General features: G+C 51.6%; 1 long non-coding RNA gene across 1 annotated transcript; it reads right to left on the bottom strand.

Annotated features, from left to right (window-relative positions):
- Window positions 1-1,414: 1,414 nt before the first annotated feature.
- Window positions 1,415-5,142, bottom strand: LOC310800754. Its single transcript, XR_014553896.1, has 3 exons — window positions 5,038-5,142; window positions 4,758-4,883; window positions 1,415-1,702 (listed from the first exon to the last, which is right to left on the bottom strand). It is a non-coding gene; the product is annotated as an uncharacterized lncRNA (long non-coding RNA).
- Between the last annotated feature and the right edge of the window lie 7,741 nt (window positions 5,143-12,883).

Raw genomic sequence — 12,883 nt, 5'->3', positions numbered from 1 at the left:
GCGCCTGAGCTCGGGTGGCATGAGGCTCAGAGGGCCACCCCGAGCCAGGCGGCTACCCCAGTAAGGGTTCAGGGCAGGGGAATGCTGCTCAGCGCAATGGGCTGCCTCCTGCGCAAAAACCTGAAAAATAGTCAAGTATTTTTTTTGTTCTGTGGCCTGGTTGGGCTCAACACAGGGCTGAGACAGAGGCTTGGAGTGTGGGTGCAGATATTCCTGCAGTTTAGCCTTGACGGTATCCAGGTAGGGGACAAAGTGACTCACCCATGGCCTCTCCTTCAACCAGCGCTGCTGGGCTGTGATGTCCTCCATCCATGATGCTTGCAGCTGGTGAGGAGAGGCCATGAGCTGAGTCACTGTCCAGTCCAAGGCCTCCACTTTGTCCATGAAAAGTTGTTTCTCTGCTGGGTCCATCTTTATGGTCGGTTCATTCTGTTAGGGTATGGGTTAGATGTTGTAGTGTGTGGACTGTGGACCCAAATGCAGAGAAGAGAGAAGCAGCAGGCAGGGTTTCAGGTATAACAGAAAATCTTTACTCAGGAACTTCAAAATACAAAATCAACAAAACTCACTAGCCAGAGGCTACCCAGGTGAAAAAGTATTATACTTAAATTATACTTTTCACAGTATGTACTAAGTACACTTTCAGTTAGCATATGTTAATTTGGCACCCTTAAGTTATACTTAAGTGTACTTAAGTAGTCATTTAGTAGTACTTATGGACTCCTTGAGCACACTTTAAGTGTAATTTGTATGCTTTTTTGGAACAACTTTTTACAAACTTTAAGTGTACTCAAGTATACCAGTGAAAAGCATGATTCGTGAGCATTCAAAACACACTTTCAGTACAATTGTATTATATCACCAGTGTGTTGAAAGTATACTTAAAAAGGCATTATAGATCAATTGATGTAGTCTACAAGTATACTTTAAATACAGTTATCATACTATTAATATTCTTCTAGCATGCCTCAGTAATATTTCAAATAAACTTCAAATGCACTTTTTGATTTTAATTAGTACATTTAAAGTGTGCTATTGTTAATAAGAAATGTATTTATAGTGAAGTTCTATCACAATTTAAGCATAATAAAGACATGTACTTAAAGTGTACTATAATAGAGTAAAAGTGTATCTGAAGTGTATTCCATCATTGCTTAGGCGTCAGGATAAAAGTGTATTTTAAATAGAACATTGTTATACTTTAAGTACTGTATTAAATGCACTAGAAGTATACTTATAATACATCACTATTATCCTTCACATGGTACCATTTCAATACACTCCAAATGTGCCATTGAGTTCAATGACAAATTGCACTTCATTTATGAGAAAAACACAATTTTATTTACATTAAAATATTATGGTAATGCAAATGTATGTAAGAAATTAAAACAGTTACCAGTAGCGATGCACAATATATCAGCAATCATATGGCTATCAGCTGATGTTTGATCTTGAATATATCGGTATCAGTCCGATGAGCCGATGGCTGGAAAGCCCTTGTTGGTGGCCTATACCCCAGGAGGGGTAGTAGACATAAGTAAGTCCGATGAGCCAAATAACCAAAATGTTAAACCATGAAGCCACAGTCCTGAAGGCAGGCTGGTTGACAACGCAGGCTGGCTGACAACGCAGGCTGTGATCTGCTCCCATAGGCTGCTGTCCTTCTGCACCGGAGTGGAAGACCTGTCCGCCGACAAGGCTGAGGGGATGAGAAAAGAAAAAGACAAATTAATGCAAGACAAGCTTTTATAGTGAACGCAGAGGTCAAGGAACTGTAAGAGAAGAGGTAGAAATTTAATAATGTGGCTTTGTTGCCTAAACCTAACCAACGGCACTACACGGCCTCTATTAGGGCTGCACGATTTATCGTATTTTCATCGTCATCGCGATATGAAAATGCGCGATGAACACATCGCAAAAGTCACGTGTTATCGCAAAAAAAAAAAAAAAATTACAGTGCACATGAACGCAACATGCAAGATACCGGCTGAATAAGTGTCCAAATGTTCATGTCATTCTGGCCAATACTCCACTTCTGTTATAACATTTCAGTCTGGAATATGGAATATCTTTCAATAATCGTTATGACTAAAAGGCTAAAAGTAATCTCATGTGTAAGAAATGACTGTTCTACATTGAAGTAAAAATGTAAATAATTAACTTGTTGGTTTTGGATTTTTTTTAGCTTCAAGAGTGCATTTTTGTTCGTATGACCCTCAACACAGGCTTTGAGAATCCCGTGCCACTTACTGATACATATGCTTAAATTAACACACTCGTATTGCAAAATGAATTTAGGCCCTCACTGTAATACTTCAGAAGTTGAATTTGAAGTTCAGCATTAATACATTTGTCATTTTTTGTCTTAGATTTACCTTTGTGTGTTATTGCAATATAAAACTACATAATTGAGAATCGATTCTAGATTCTGGAATCGAGAATCGTTGGAATCGAGAATCGATTCTGGAATCGGATCGTGACCCCAGGAATAGGAATCGGATCGGATCGTGGCTTAGCCGGATCGGAGCACCCCTACCCATTAATATTGTTTTTATAGCATTTTTTTTATTTATCGCAGGTCATATCGTCATCGCAATATTGAACAGTTATCGCACATCGCAGCTTTTCCTCATATCGTGCAGCCCTAGCCTCTATCTTCCCAAAAGCGCTAATTTTCCGCTCATTTAACGCCATGCGCAATGCAAATTGGGGGCGGACACAACCGCATCACTGTGAGATAAGTGTACTGGGCATTGGCTGCCACAAGCCAAAGCAGGCGTTTCAGCGCTAAAATGTGGGATAGATGGCGTTATCCTATCGTCAGCAGCGCGCAATTACCGGTACTTTGCGGTAAGAGCTATGAAAAGGACCTCTTACGCGCAAATACCTCTCTGCGCTGGGCGCTCTGCACAGAGATTACGGCTGCGCTCCGAGCGCAGAGAGGTATTTGCGGAGTGGAAAGTGGAATTCCTTTTGGATATTTATATATATTTATATATATTTGGGTATTAGCAGCAGATAATTCAGTGAGGCAATCAACTATAACTCACTGAGAAACTTTTATCACATCGCAAAGAGGGAAATAAATTGAGAACACTTGTGGGACAATGGACATAGGCTATTTACCTTCATAACCCGAAGGGTCGGCACCACAGACGATCTGTCAATAAGCTCTCTCTGTCCTCGCAGGAGTGAGTACACTCTATTACGCATGGAGATAATTACAGCATATTGCATGCCTCGGTGAGGCAACCTCACGCAAACAACCATTGCGAGACGGGAATCTGATTGGTTTTGATTGACGTATGCCAGCCTTGCCTGGTCACGCCTGTGAATAATTCTGGTAGTTAAGACCGCCCAAATCCCGTTTGCGTGGGCATTTTGGGGGGTTACATGCTGCCACTCCGACGTTCTGCCACTCCGAAATATCGGCACTCAGAAAGGGTTCTATATTCCCCGTTTTTCACTAACCTCTCCCAGCCCCCACGCCAAACCTAACCTCCCCCCATGCCTAAACCTAACCTCCCCCAGACCCTAACCCAAAACCTAAACTCTCCCACCCCCACGCCTAAACCTAAGGTCGGCATTGCGGCTTCTAAGGTGAACGACCGCCAGTCCGAATACTGGAAGTTAACGTTCGGAGTGGCAGGGCTTCGGAAAGGCAGACAGTTACCATTTTGGGGCGCAGATGATTTTTGGCAGAATTGTTTCTGCATGCCCGCCGAGAATTGCATCCCCAACATATTTCGGGGCTGTTTTAACTTAGAAATCAGGGAGGTCACGTCTACCAGACAATTATATCACTTTGAAACAGTAAAATTTCTGTATAAATCATTACCAGTAGCTCCCGTGAGGTGGGGATGTTTTTTTTTGCTGCTCGGTGGGGGAGGCAAGGCGGAACGCTAACGTCCGTGCCTTAATGCACGCGCAAACAGTGCGCAAAGCGCTATTTAGGGATAGCGCCTGTCGGAAGATAGAGGCCCACGTGTTTACTTTAGTTCTTAACGGCGGAGGAATGGAACGGTTAACATCGGTAGTGGGCCATGGGATCCTGACTATACATCAAACTAGGATGCGATGAGAATGAGAACGTGCTGGATGTGAAGAGACAGTAGTCTGCTTGCTACTGAAACACACAGGCCACATCTTCTTTCTGGACGGACAGATTTGTCACCGCAAATTAGAGGCATTTTCTATTTTATTTTTAAATGGCGTTGACATTCCAAAACAACAGAAATCTATCCTTTCTGATGGATCGGTGTGGCTGCAGTTAATTCCTTCCAGAGTCATGTTCACAGCACACAGAACACAACACAGCGTATAGCCTAATATATTTACATAATCTTTCAGTCATTTTCTATAGGATAACCACTGTGTGTGCGCGTTTCTTCCCCAGCGGCAGCATGGTCTGGGGGAGAAACGCGAAACCGAAAGTAGACCAAGATGCGTGTTGCATCTCAAATATCCAAATATTCACTGTTGACCTACCACCGAATATCCGGAGCCCAAATGTTTTTATTCGGGCCAGCCCTGGAATTAGATGACTATGAGCAGACAAATAAATGAGCATATACTGTACTTCACACTCCACATGCTACGTCCAGCCACTGAAGCTCCCCGCTATCAGGTGAAAAGCAGCTGGCAAATGTGATCGACAGAGGGGGTGGAGCAGCGAGCGGGGCAGCAGAGGGAAATTGGCCAAGTACAATTGGGGGAAATGAGAAAAAATAATAATATAAAAAGGGATAACCCACCTACTGATGTTGACGAGTCCGTTAGTGGCGTGTGCTTTCCGTTGAGGCTGAGTGAGGTCAGTCAGACTGAGGATGATCTGATGTTCAGTGAAGATGAGGTTGGAGCAAACACACCAGAGGGCACATCTAGAAACACACACCCACACCAACAATTACTCCCAACAGCTATTAGAAGCACCTGAAGAGTATGGCAACTGTATCACATTTGAAATATTCCATGATTAAGATAAGACATGGGGAGCTGTGCAAATAAAAACAGACATCCAGAGCAGGACTCTACCTTAGTCTCTTCCTATTTCAGCCCTACTTGGGGAAAGTCTGCTGAGAGTGGGCAGGATGCTCTACACAGGGCAGCGCTGAGCAGCGGCTGGATGGCTGGTATCCCAGCAGAGGGTGGGTGGCTGGTACAGGCCCTTGACAGGTGACACGACCGCTCTGGGAATCACAAACAGGAACATATTATATATACTGTATTCCAACCACATGCAAGCACCAGGTCCCTCAGCTTTTAAAAAAAATAAAATACAGTTGTACTGTCATACCTCTGGGCAGCTGTATCTGTTGTCGATGGAGTGATGTCGAGTTTCTACGAGGAGTAGATGGGTAGTGACGATGCAGCGCACACCAACCCGTTCTCACTCTGAGCGCGTCGCATATTGACGCTTTGTCCTGTCCCTTGTGCGTCGCTTGTTACTAACATGGTACCCTTGAGCGACACATGAAACGACTTGGGCTTTCCGACTAAACTCAATGCAAACCCATGGAAGTCATCTTTGACGCTTATGGCAACTGCTCCCCTATTAGCCTAACTGCTCCACCATTAGTCAACTGCTCGCCCATTAGGGTCTGGAGGAGCTAACCTCTCCCAGACCCTAACCCTAATTATGGTTTGTGAGGGGGAAATGACAGATCGGTACCTATTTTTTACGTCATTGATATTCCTTATTGAACTTTGTTGCAGTACTGCCAAAAATCAGCCAGGGGACGACGTTGGCAACAAACTACAGTTAGCAGAGGAGAAGAAGAAAGTCCAGGGGGCGCTCTTGAGAATAAAATATGGTTCAAAGATAGGATTATTGTAAGAGAAGAAGAAGCGTGTCATGGTGTGTGTGTGGGGGGGGGGAGGGGTCTAACAGATGTTGTGCCAGTTCACTTGGAACATTGCTTGAGGGAAATTCCACTGATGGATGGGGGGGGGGGGAGGTATGGGTCACCATCTGAACCAGTTTGAACCGGTTCCTTATCTGTTTGTCCCAAGCTACACTTGGCTACCAGCCACGCTCGACCGCTCGTCCTCCAGCTCCAGTACGAGCTCTACGGCTCGTGCGAGAACACGAGCTCGACCGCTCATGCGAGAACTGGACCTGCACTCGAGCACAAGCTCCACCGCTCGTGCGAGACCGGCACTCGAGCTGCAGCACGAACTCGACCGCTCATGCGAGAACGGCAGTCGAGCTGCAGCTCGATCACGAACTCGACCGCTCGTGCGAGGACATGAGCTTGACCGCTCATGCGAGAATGGCACTCGTGCTGCAGCTCGAGCACGAGCTCGACCGCTCGTGCGAGAACACGAGCTCGACCGCTCATGCGAGAATGGCACTCGTGCTGCAGCTCGAGTAGGAGCTCCACCGCACGTGCGAGAATGGCACCAGCTCACACAGCATACTCTGATCATTGTTGTACAATATTGTTTTTTATTTTTGTCATTGGTCTCTCGAGCACTCTTGCGTGCCCGGCACCGTTCGCGAGTTGTCGGTGTCCGTGTCTCGAGCTTGAGCACCGCTCATGCGAGAACGGCACTCGTGCTGCAGCTCGAGCACGAGCTCGACCGCTCATTCGAGAACGGGACCTGCACTCAAGCACAAGCTCCACCGCTCGTGCGAGACTGGCACTCGAGCTGAAATGGCAACCAGCTCACACAGCATACTCTGATCATTCTTGTATAATATTGTTTTTTATTTTTGTCATTGGTCTCTCGAGCACTCTTGCATGCCCGTTGGCGAGTTGTCGGTGTTGTCCGTGTCCGTGTCTCGAGCTCGAGCACTAGCTCGACCGCTCATGCGAGGACGGCACTCGTGCTGCAGCTCGAGCGCGAGTTTGACGGCTCAGGCGAGAACACGAACTCGACCGCACATGCGAGAACGGGACCTGCAATCGAGCACAAGCTCCACCGCTCGTGCGAGACCGGCACTCGAGCTGCAGCACGAACTCGACCGCTCATACGAGAACGGCAGTCGAGCTGCAGCTCGATCACGAGCTTGACCGCTCATGCGAGAACATGAGCTTGACTGCTCATGCAAGAACGGGACCTGCACTCGAGCACAAACTCGACCGCTCATGTGAGAATACGAGCTCGACCGCTCATGCGAGAACGGCACTCGTGCTGCAGCTCGAGCACGAGCTTGACCACTCATGCGAGAACATGAGCTCGACTGCTCATGCAAGAATGGGACCTGCACTCGAGCACAAGCTCGACCGCTCGTGCGAGGACGACACTCGTGCTGCAGCTCGAGCATGAGCTCGACAGCTCAGAGAACACGAGCTCGACGGCTCGGGTGAGGACACGAGCTCGACCGCTCATGCGAGAACGGGACCTGCACTCGAGCACAAGCTCCACCGCTTGTGCGAGACCGGCACTCGAGCTGCAGCTCGAGCACGAACTCGACCGCTCGTGCGAGAACGGCACTCGAGCTGTAGCTCGATCACGAACTCGACCGGTCGTGCGAGAACGGCACTCGAGCACGAGCTCGACTGCACATGCGAGAATGGTACCAGCACACTCTTGCGTGCCCGGCACCGTTCGCGAGTTCTCGGGGGTGTCCGTGTCTCTAACTTGAGCACCAGCTCGACCGCTCATGCGAGCTCGGCACTCGTGCTGCAGCTCCAGCACGAGCTCGATGGCTCAGGCGAGAACACAACCTCGGCCGCTCATGCAAGAACGGGACCTGCACTCGAGCACAAGTTCGACCGCTCATGCGAGACTGGCACTCGAGCTCCAGCTCCAGCACCAGCTCGACGGCTCATGCGAGAACAGCGCTCGAGCACACACTCGACCGCTCATGTGAGAACACGAGCTGGGCCGCTCCTTCGAGAACGGCACTCGTGCTGCAGCTTGAGCACGAGCTCGACGCCTCATGCGAGAACACGAGCTCGACCGCTCATGCAAGAACGGGACCTGCACTCGAGCACAAGCTCGACCGCTCGTGCGAGGACACCAGCTCGACAGCTCATGCGAGAACGGCATCTGCGTTCAAGCATGAGCTCGACGGCTCATGCGAGAACACGAGCTCGACCGCTCATGCAAGTACAGGGCCTGCACTCGAGCACAAGCTTGACCGCTCGTGCGAGAACACCAGCTCGACCGCTCATGCGAGAATGGCACCTGCGCTCAAGCTCGAGTACAAGCTCCACCGCTCGTGCGAGAATGGGACCAGCTCACACAGCATCACAGCATGCTCTGATCATTCTTGTACATTATTGTTTTTTATTTTTGTCATTGGTCTCTCGAGCACTCTTGCGTGCCTGGCACCGTTCGCGAGTTGTCGGTGTTGTCGGCTACCAGCCACGCTCGACCGCTCGTCCTCCAGCTCCAGTACGAGCTCTACGGCTCGTGCGAGAACACGAGCTCGACCGCTCATGCGAGAACTGGACCTGCACTCGAGCACAAGCTCCACGGCTCGTGCAAGACCGGCACTCGAGCTGCAGCACGAACTCGACCGCTCATGCGAGAACGGCAGTCGAGCTGCAGCTCGATCACGAACTCGACCGCTCGTGCGAGGACATGAGCTTGACCGCTCATGCGAGAATGGCACTCGTGCTGCAGCTCGAGCGCGAGCTCGACCGCTCATGCGAGAAAGGCACTCGTGCTGCAGCTCGAGTACGAGCTCCACCGCACGTGCGAGAACGGCACCAGCTCACACAGCATACTCTGATCATTGTTGTACAATATTGTTTTTTATTTTTGTCATTGGTCTCTCGAGCACTCTTGCGTGCCCGGCACCGTTCGCGAGTTGTCGGTGTCCGTGTCTCGAGCTTGAGCACCGCTCATGCGAGAACGGCACTCGTGCTGCAGCTCGAGCACGAGCTTGACCGCTCATGCGAGAACGGGACCTGCACTCAAGCACAAGCTCCACCGCTCGTGCGAGACCGGCACTCGAGCTGAAATGGCACCAGCTCACACAGCATACTCTGATCATTCTTGTATAATATTGTTTTTTTATTTTTGTCATTGGTCTCTCGAGCACTCTTGCATGCCCGTTGGCGAGTTGTCCGTGTTGTCCGTGTCCGTGTCTCGAGCTCGAGCACTAGCTCGACCGCTCATGCGAGGACGGCACTCGTGCTGCAGCTCGAGCGCGAGTTTGACGGCTCAGGCGAGAACACGAACTCGACCGCACATGCGAGAACAGGACCTGCAATCCGGCACTCGAGCTGCAGCACGAACTCGACCGCTCATACGAGAACGGCAGTCGAGCTGCAGCTCGATCACGAGCTTGACCGCTCATGCGAGAACATGAGCTTGACTGCTCATGCAAGAACGGGACCTGCACTCGAGCACAAACTCGACCGCTCATGTGAGAATACGAGCTCGACCGCTCATGCGAGAACGGCACTCGTGCTGCAGCTCGAGCACGAGCTTGACCACTCATGCGAGAACATGAGCTCGACTGCTCATGCAAGAATGGGACCTGCACTCGAGCACAAGCTCGACCGCTCGTGCTAGGACGACACTCGTGCTGCAGCTCGAGCATGAGCTCGACAGCTCAGAGAACACGAGCTCGACGGCTCGGGCGAGGACACGAGCTCGACCGCTCATGCGAGAACGGGACCTGCACTCGAGCACAAGCTCCACCGCTTGTGCGAGACCGGCACTCGAGCTGCAGCTCGAGCACGAACTCGACCGCTCGTGCGAGAACGGCACTCGAGCTGTAGCTCCATCACGAACTCGACCGGTCGTGCGAGAACGGCACTCGAGCACGAGCTCGACTGCACATGCGAGAATGGTACCAGCACACTCTTGCGTGCCCGGCACCGTTCGCAAGTTCTCGGGGGTGTCCGTGTCTCTAACTTGAGCACCAGCTCGACCGCTCATGCGAGCACGGCACTCGTGCTGCAGCTCCAGCACGAGCTCGATGGCTCAGGCGAGAACACAACCTTGGCCGCTCATGCAAGAACGGGACCTGCACTCGAGCACAAGTTCGACTGCTCATGCGAGACTGGCACTCGAGCTCCAGCTCCAGCACCAGCTCGACGGCTCATGCGAGAACAGCGCTCGAGCACACACTCGACCGCTCATGTGAGAACACGAGCTGGGCCGCTCCTTCGAGAACGGCACTCGTGCTGCAGCTTGAGCACGAGCTCGACGCCTCATGCGAGAACACGAGCTCGACCGCTCATGCAAGAACGGGACCTGCACTCGAGCACAAGCTCGACCGCTCGTGCGAGGACACCAGCTCGACAGCTCATGCGAGAACGGCACCTGCGTTCAAGCACGAGCTCGACGGCTCATGCGAGACCACGAGCTCGACCGCTCATGCAAGTACGGGACCTGCACTCGAGCACAAGCTTGACGGTTGTGCGAGAACACCAGCTCGACCGCTCATGCGAGAACGGCACCTGCGCTCAAGCTCGAGTACAAGCTCCACCGCTCGTGCGAGAATGGGACCAGCTCACACAGCATCACAGCATGCTCTGATCATTCTTGTACATTATTGTTTTTTATTTTTGTCATTGGTCTCTCGAGCACTCTTGCGTGCCTGGCACCGTTCGCGAGTTGTCGGTGTTGTCGGCTACCAGCCACGCTCGACCGCTCGTCCTCCAGCTCCAGTACGAGCTCTACGGCTCGTGCGAGAACACGAGCTCGACCGCTCATGCGAGAACTGGACCTGCACTCGAGCACAAGCTCCACGGCTCATGCGAGACCGGCACTCAAGCTGCAGCACGAACTCGACCGCTCATGCGAGAACGGCAGTCGAGCTGCAGCTCGATCACGAACTCGACCGCTCGTGCGAGGACATGAGCTTGACCGCTCATGCGAGAATGGCACTCGTGCTGCAGCTCGAGCGCGAGCTCGACCGCTCATGCGAGAATGGCACTCGTGCTGCAGCTCGAGTACGAGCTCCACCGCACGTGCGAGAACGGCACCAGCTCACACAGCATACTCTGATCATTGTTGTACAATATTGTTTTTTATTTTTGTCATTGGTCTCTCGAGCACTCTTGCGTGCCCGGCACCGTTCGCGAGTTGTCGGTGTCCGTGTCTCGAGCTTGAGCACCGCTCATGCGAGAACGGCACTCGTGCTGCAGCTCGAGCACGAGCTTGACCGCTCATGCGAGAACGGGACCTGCACTCAAGCACAAGCTCCACCGCTCGTGCGAGACCGGCACTCGAGCTGAAATGGCACCAGCTCACACAGCATACTCTGATCATTCTTGTATAATATTGTTTTTTATTTTTGTCATTGGTCTCTCGAGCACTCTTGCATGCCCGTTCGCGAGTTGTCGGTGTTGTCCGTGTCTCGAGCTCGAGCACTAGCTCGACCGCTCATGCGAGGACGGCACTCGTGCTGCAGCTCGAGCGCGAGTTTGACGGCTCAGGCGAGAACACGAACTCGACCGCACATGCGAGAACAGGACCTGCAATCCGGCACTCGAGCTGCAGCACGAACTCGACCGCTCATACGAGAACGGCAGTCGAGCTGCAGCTCGATCACGAGCTTGACCGCTCATGCGAGAACATGAGCTTGACTGCTCATGCAAGAACGGGACCTGCACTCGAGCACAAACTCGACCGCTCATGTGAGAATACGAGCTCGACCGCTCATGCGAGAACGGCACTCGTGCTGCAGCTCGAGCACGAGCTTGACCACTCATGCGAGAACATGAGCTCGACTGCTCATGCAAGAATGGGACCTGCACTCGAGCACAAGCTCGACCGCTCGTGCGAGGACGACACTCGTGCTGCAGCTCGAGCATGAGCTCGACAGCTCAGAGAACACGAGCTCGACGGCTCGGGCGAGGACACGAGCTCGACCGCTCATGCGAGAACGGGACCTGCACTCGAGCACAAGCTCCACCGCTTGTGCGAGACCGGCACTGTCCGAGGCCCCAGAAGCCCGCAGACCGAGCCTAGGTTCATAGACCGCAACACACACACACACAGTCCCACATGTGTTTGTCCATGTGCGAGACAGATAGAGAGAGAGAGGGAGTTTCCTCTTTCTCTGCTGGGAGAGAGCAACAACACGGGCACTGAGAGAGAGGAGAGAGGGCGCGTGTGTTTCCACAAACCCAACTCAATCTCGGGCTCGGGAGAGGTCCTGGAGTGGTGTTCGAGGACTGAGGCGCACAGGAGTTTGTCAGTATCACCGAGCTCGCTGTCTCCGGTCGGCTGTATTGTGCTTTTGATATATTTTGCAATAAAGAGTAAAACACAACTTTGACTTTGTCGATGTTAGTTTATTATTGTTATTCATCACAGGTAGAATGAACTCACTTACACACAGATGTAGACATCACTAGAGGAATGTTGCGCACAAACTCGACCGGTTGTGCGAGAACGGCACCAGCTCACACAGCATACTCTGATCATTCTTGTACAATATTGTTTTTTTATTTTTGTCATTGGTTTCGAGCACTCTTGCGTGCCCGGCACCATTCGCGAGTTGTCTGTGTTGTCGGTGTTCGTGTCTTGAGCTCGAGCACCAGCTCGACCGCTCATGCGAGAACAGCAATCCTGCTGCAGCTCGAACACGAGCTTGTCTGTGTGCGAGACAGAGAGAGAGAGAGAGAGTTTCCTCTTTCTCTGCTGGGAGAGAGCAACAACACGGGGACTGAGAGAGAGTCGAGCCCGTGTACTCACATGAGCAGTCGAGCGCATGCTCGAGCTGCAGCGCCAATACCATTCTCGCACGACCCGTCGAGATCGTCCTCGAGCTGTTCTCGCATGAGCTGTCGAGATCGTGTTCTCGCCAGAGCCGTCGAGCTGGTGCTCGAGCTGCAGCACGAGTGTCGTTCTCACATGAGCGGTCGAGCTTGTGCTCGAGCTCGAGACACGGACACCGACAACACCGACACATTGCTTATGGTTCCGGGCACGCAAGAGTGCTCGAGAGACCAATGACAAATTT

Source organism: Poromitra crassiceps (genome assembly GCF_964638095.1).
Source record: "Poromitra crassiceps genome assembly, contig: HAP1_SCAFFOLD_59, whole genome shotgun sequence".
Classification (NCBI taxonomy): domain Eukaryota; kingdom Metazoa; phylum Chordata; class Actinopteri; order Beryciformes; family Melamphaidae; genus Poromitra; species Poromitra crassiceps.
This window is presented reverse-complemented; position numbering and strand designations above follow the sequence as displayed.